Genomic DNA, 5,785 nt, shown 5'->3' on the forward strand with positions numbered 1-5,785 from the left:
TTTCCCCAACTGAAGCTCCTTTCTCTGTGATAACTTCAGCTGTGTCAAGTTGACACAAAACTATCCAGTACAACTAAACTCCAGTGATCCTGTCTTCAGTGAGTACTCACAACAATGTATAGTTTTGTAGTTTTTTATAATGAAGTCCTTTCTTTCCTCTTATTTATTTATTTATTAACTGAATGATCCACAACTCTTTAGCATGAAAAATTTATATATAAGTTAAAAAAAAAAACAAATTTCCAAAGAAACAACAAAAAAGTCCGCCAGATGAACTCAATTGTTTTGATGATATTATTTTACTTGCTAAATAAAATTAAATTAAAAAAAAAAAGAAATTAAGCTCAGCAGGTAAAGGCACTTGGGGTCCCATACTGCCAACCTAAGTTCCATTTCTTTTTCTTTTTCTTTTTTCTTTTCTTTTTTCTTTTTTCTTTTTTTTTTTTTTTGACAGAGAAAACACAGCAGTGTTTTCAACACCTAGTATTTTATTCAGATGGCAGTCCCATTACACATGGTCCAAGAACATTCAAATAAGAACTCAAATCAGAAGTTAAAGATTGGTCTTCAAACATCATAGCCAACAATGCCATGTTTGCCTAGGATCTCTCCGAGATAAAACCACATCCACACCTCAGTGGCCACCAAACCACTCAGCACGGCTTCCTTAACTGTAAGGTGTTTGAAGCTACCAGCTTTAGCACTTTGAATGATTTTTTTCACACTATGAATAGCTGTAGGGATTTCAGCAGGGGTTGGGGGAACCAGCTCAACCTTGGTGTAGTGCCAAAATGTGGCCAATCGAGGCTTCGAGTAAGTCATGGCAGCGGCCACCATCGACGGTGCCTTCTCCGTGAAGTTACGGATGAACTTGGCCATGGTCTAAGGTCCTAAGTTCCATTTCTAAGATTCATGTAATGATAGAGAACCAACTTCACAAAGTTGCCCTCTGACCTCCATATGAGTATTAACCATGTATTTATATGTACACACGTCAATAAATAAATGGCTTGTGAGATAAAAAATAATTCTGGGGTGTTTTCAAATGAATGAAACTACTTAATGCAAATTCAGTAATTTTTGTTTTGGTAAGGGAACTATTGCTTTTATTTTAAATTACTTTCTCCTAAAAGTTTTAAATTCATTTACCATTGGAGAATCATTACACAGATCTCAGACAATAGCAAAGATTTATTAATAATTGTATTAAGTAAACAAATAGAATAGCAGTTAGATATAAAATTATACATATTTTAAATAAAATGTATTCAGTTATATAGTGGTAAAAATGAAGTTTCTTAAAGAGAGTTTCTTTAAGAGTTTCTTTAACTCTCTTTTTGTGAGTTAGTGTAGTTATATGGCTTTTTGCCTCCTTTCTCACGTTCCTAAGCATATGGAGTCACCATGGTGATTCTGACCTCTCTCCAGCTGGTTCCTTAGCACTACTGAGGACGCCACCCCTGTGCTGAGCACACATGCATCATGCATGCTTTTTAGAGCACAAGATGAATTTATTTATTTACTCCTCACAGCGGCTCTTAGAGGTTACTTTTATGAGCTCCATTCCACATGGAAAAACGGATGACAATAGTTCATTTTCCTTAGAACAGAGGCAGAATCAGTATTATACCCTGGATTGCAGATATCTGCTATCTACTCAAAGAACATAATCTTGGGGTAGGAAGGACACTGCTTTCCATGAAGCAGGAGAACCTGAGTTTGGATCCCCAGCACTAGCCTAAAAACTACACATGGTGGCTCACCTGTAATCTAAGAGCTGTGGCTGTGATGGAAACAGGCAGACACTTGGAACTTGCTAGTCAGCCAGTCTAGCTAGATCAATGATCCCTGGCTTCATCAAGAGACCCTGTTTGAAAAGTAAGGTGGATGGCAACAAAGGAAGACATCCGGTATCAGCCTTTGATTTCCATATGCACATATGAGTATCAACACGCATTCATGAACACACCCACCAACCTTGTACATATTGTGTATGTATACACACACACACACACACACACACACAAGCACACACTACCACCTAAAGAACAAAATCTCTTGATTGTTCAATCTTATTGCCTTTTGGAGAAGTTTGGAGAACAACCCATGTGAACTTGCTAATGGTGAGTTTTAATTGTCTAAATTAACATTTACAAAGCTAACTGTTCACCATAATTATCCAGCTAGCACACTAAATTATTAACTTATTACTAATTATTCCCACATCCATTCAGACCAGCATGGGGCAGAACTGAGGTTGGGAAACCTTATCCTTCACAACTTTCATATGTGAATTGTTAAGATTTTTGTTTTAAATCTAAAACTCTAATATTATATAATCAAAGTCAGTCATTTACTATTGGAAACCAACTAAATAACATGGGTCCTTAGCTTTAGAGTTTCTTGCATTTTCATTTATGTAGAAAATTTGAGAAAAGTTTGGATGTTGTTCTCAATTTATAGCTTTTGATGTTGGCCTAGTTATTCTTCCACACATCCCTGTCACTTCCAGTCCATGTGCATCTCTCCAGTAACTTGATGTTTAATGTGACTGGTTCTTACTCAAGACCAAACTTTGTGCTCTACCTGGGATAAAGGGCCTGTATGGATATGGCATTTCTAGTGATAAGATTGGGTCAGAACATAGGCTGGTAGCCACTGTACCGGAGACTAACCCAGGGGACCAGCAAAAATACTATTCTCCAAGCACAGGGAGAGTTGTATATTTTGAGTCTGCATTGTTGCCATGTGGGGCAAAGAACTTCAAGACTCAGAAATATTAATCCTGAATGAAACCTCTTCTCTGTCACTGAGAACTAAGGTAGAGTTTTTCAGTGTATCTCTGTATGAAGGTCATGATAAACAATTGTCTGTTTGGGTTTCGGGGCTTTCCCACAATACTGTGTGCGTTTTAACTGCAGAGCAACTGGGCAAAAGCTTCAGACTAGGATTCAACTCTTCATCTAGGTGCTGGTACTCAGGAACTCGGGTTTTCCCCTTTGGCTGCCAATGTTTTCATAGCAAGAATTCTATGTGTAATAACTCAATCACTTGAGGAAATATGGGCATATTTTATGACCATTTTATTCGATGCCAAAAGGTTTGGCAAATTCATCTCTTATGAACAGAGCAGACACAGACTCTCATAAGTAGGCTGTTTAAAAAAAAAACACATTAAATCTGGGGAGAGTTCTTGGGAAAGTTTATTTCACTGGGTGTTTTGAAGGAAAATGATTTGACCCATGTATGGATTTCACCCCAGGGACGTAAAGGGCAACTGCGTAGAGAGCAAGTGACCATTTGTGCTTTTAAATTTGGTTTTCAGCTTTACAATAGTTTTCCAAGCTGCATGTCTATATATTCACTACATTTTTTATATGTTTTAAAATTACACACACACACACACGCACACACACACACACACACACACACACACACACACACACGGTATTTTTCTAAATGGTGAAGTGCTGGGAGCTGGAAAATCATCTGAGAAACCAAGTGTGATGTGGAAGGTAAACTTAGAGCTCTCCCAGGAACAGAGAGAAACAGTTTCCCATGTCACCCATTTTCCTTTCCCATTCATTGTACTGTGATCGCTTTCTCTGGATTGAATTGTAAATAGAGAGTTGGGATAGGAAAGCATAGGGGATAACTTAGCAACTTAGGACTTTCCTTGGTTTGGGCTATGTATACATCCATCCCCCAATAACCCACCTAGCAACCTGTTAGCATTTCCCTGCATAAGACTGCATGTATAACAGTGAGAATAAGTTATCTGGACAGTACCCTATTTCTATTGAAGCATGTCCCTAATCACCTAGCAACCTGGGATCTTCCTGCATAAGGCTGCATGTGTATCTGATTTAAGCAATGAGAATAAATTACTCCCCTTAGCAATCCCTTGACAATATTCCATTTCTATTCAAATATGTCCCAGAACAGTTTGTAAAACCAAGAGGAATCGGGCTGATCTGCTCTGAACTGGTTTTTGGGCATAGGTAACAGGACAAACAGTATCATGACTTATCCTGTAGGGAGAATTATGTACATAATTCAGGAACCACTTGTATTACACTCCTTAGCAACCAAAATCCTCCTTTTCTTGAATTGTGAAAAGGAAGACCCCATAAAAATGGGCCCCTTGAGTAACCTTATTCCAGTGCCTGCTGTCAATCTTGGCAGTATGTGTTCTTTCTCACCAGAACCACTGCTTGGCTCTAATGAGTGTCCTTATTACTTTTGCAATTTGTGGGAGACTTGGTTTAAATTCCTTGAATAAGAGGCCAAGAATGTGGAAACATAAACCTGGAAACGCTGTGCCCACACCTGGACCACCAGAAACATATCTGCCTGATTTTCAGTCTTCACTTCACCTTTGGATCCTGTCTGTTCCTGTGGGTGTTCTAGTATGGGAAATCCTTCTCTAGTGTACCTATCCCACTTGTGGGGCCACCTCCTAAGCCTCTCAGTAGTGTGATTGTACTGGGCACGGACTCCATTCAGATCAGAGGAAGGTATAAATTGAGGCATTTCTGGAGCTGGCAGAGACTTTAGGTGTCCGATTGTGCAACTTCCTCCCTGTGGCATTTGATAGACAGATAACCTTTATGTCATTTAGATTTCATGTCTTTGCTTAACTTTTTCTACTATTTCTCCTCCCCTGCTCCCATATAGCAGGGTAGGTGGGATGAAATCATGGAGCCCAGAAACCCATATCCACCCTAAGCTTCTTCTCTCAGGAGCGATACCTCCTCTCAAGGGCATTGATTCTAGTCCCCACTACCCAAGTTCCTGAAGCTTGAAGGTGTCGAGGAAGATGGAGCATTTAGGACACACGCTCAAGAAGATGATATGATGTAGGGCTCTCATTTTCCAGGGCATTTTACTGCTGTCCATGGTCAGCTTCCAATTCTCCATCCCGTCGCTTATGGGTGAATCTCACCATCCTGCTGTGTAAAATCCGTCAGTCCTGGGACCAAGATCGTTCCCTTTCCCCCTTTCCATCTGTATCTAACCCATGCCCTGACCCAGGGCTACTCCAGTGGCAGTTGATTGTTCACACTCCACCCTATGTGCTCTTCCATCTTTTAAGGAGCTCTCCAATATGTTCTTACTCAGATTTGCAACCATTTAGAGTTTCGACCTGCATCGCTCCACTTGATTCCACCATTGTGAAACTCAGTGGAAAATGGCATGCTTATTTATTCTTCCTAGACTTGTTCCTTTCAGCTTGAGGTAGCTGTCTTTTAGTGAAAGAATGTGTCCACAGAAGGGCTAGACATTCACTAGGTTTCTAGCATGCTCTGTGCAGTCTGCCTGGACGATTAACCACTATCCAGCTCCCTCAGTCCACTGGTTATTTGAATCATGTAGATGGCTTCTCTCTAGTTTCCCAGCTTGCTTCATGTTATTTATGGGTGCAGTCCTAGAAATGAAGGAAGGAAAGACTTAGAAGAGAGGGAAGTTGACACTCATGCCCTGAGGAAGCCGATAGGTTTGTGAAGACGCTTGTGGCACTTGGGGTATGGCTCCATTTCCTTCTCAAACACTGAGGGGGTGGATTGTGGAGGTAAAAGTGGTTCTCTAAGGCTTTGTGGTATAAGCTACGCACTAAGTGTCCACAAGCAGGTGAGGCACGTCTATCTGTACACTATCCATGCTGTGCTCCTGTGGGATTGGACATTATCGATACCAGCAGATAACCACCATCAAACAACAGCTGTCCACAGAGCACAGATCAGGCAGCAGGTGGCCATCATCAACTTTTCTAACTTTTGTTTAG

The 5,785-nt window shown here is 40.3% G+C and overlaps 1 pseudogene across 1 annotated transcript; it reads right to left on the reverse strand.

Annotated features, from left to right (window-relative positions):
- Positions 1 to 484: 484 nt before the first annotated feature.
- LOC110320952 lies at positions 485 to 883 on the reverse strand (annotated as a pseudogene). Its single transcript, XR_002380486.2, has one exon. The product of XR_002380486.2 is annotated as an ATP synthase subunit g, mitochondrial pseudogene (transcript).
- Between the last annotated feature and the right edge of the window lie 4,902 nt (positions 884 to 5,785).

Source organism: Mus pahari, chromosome 4, assembly GCF_900095145.1.
Source record: "Mus pahari chromosome 4, PAHARI_EIJ_v1.1, whole genome shotgun sequence".
Lineage (NCBI taxonomy): Eukaryota > Metazoa > Chordata > Mammalia > Rodentia > Muridae > Mus > Mus pahari.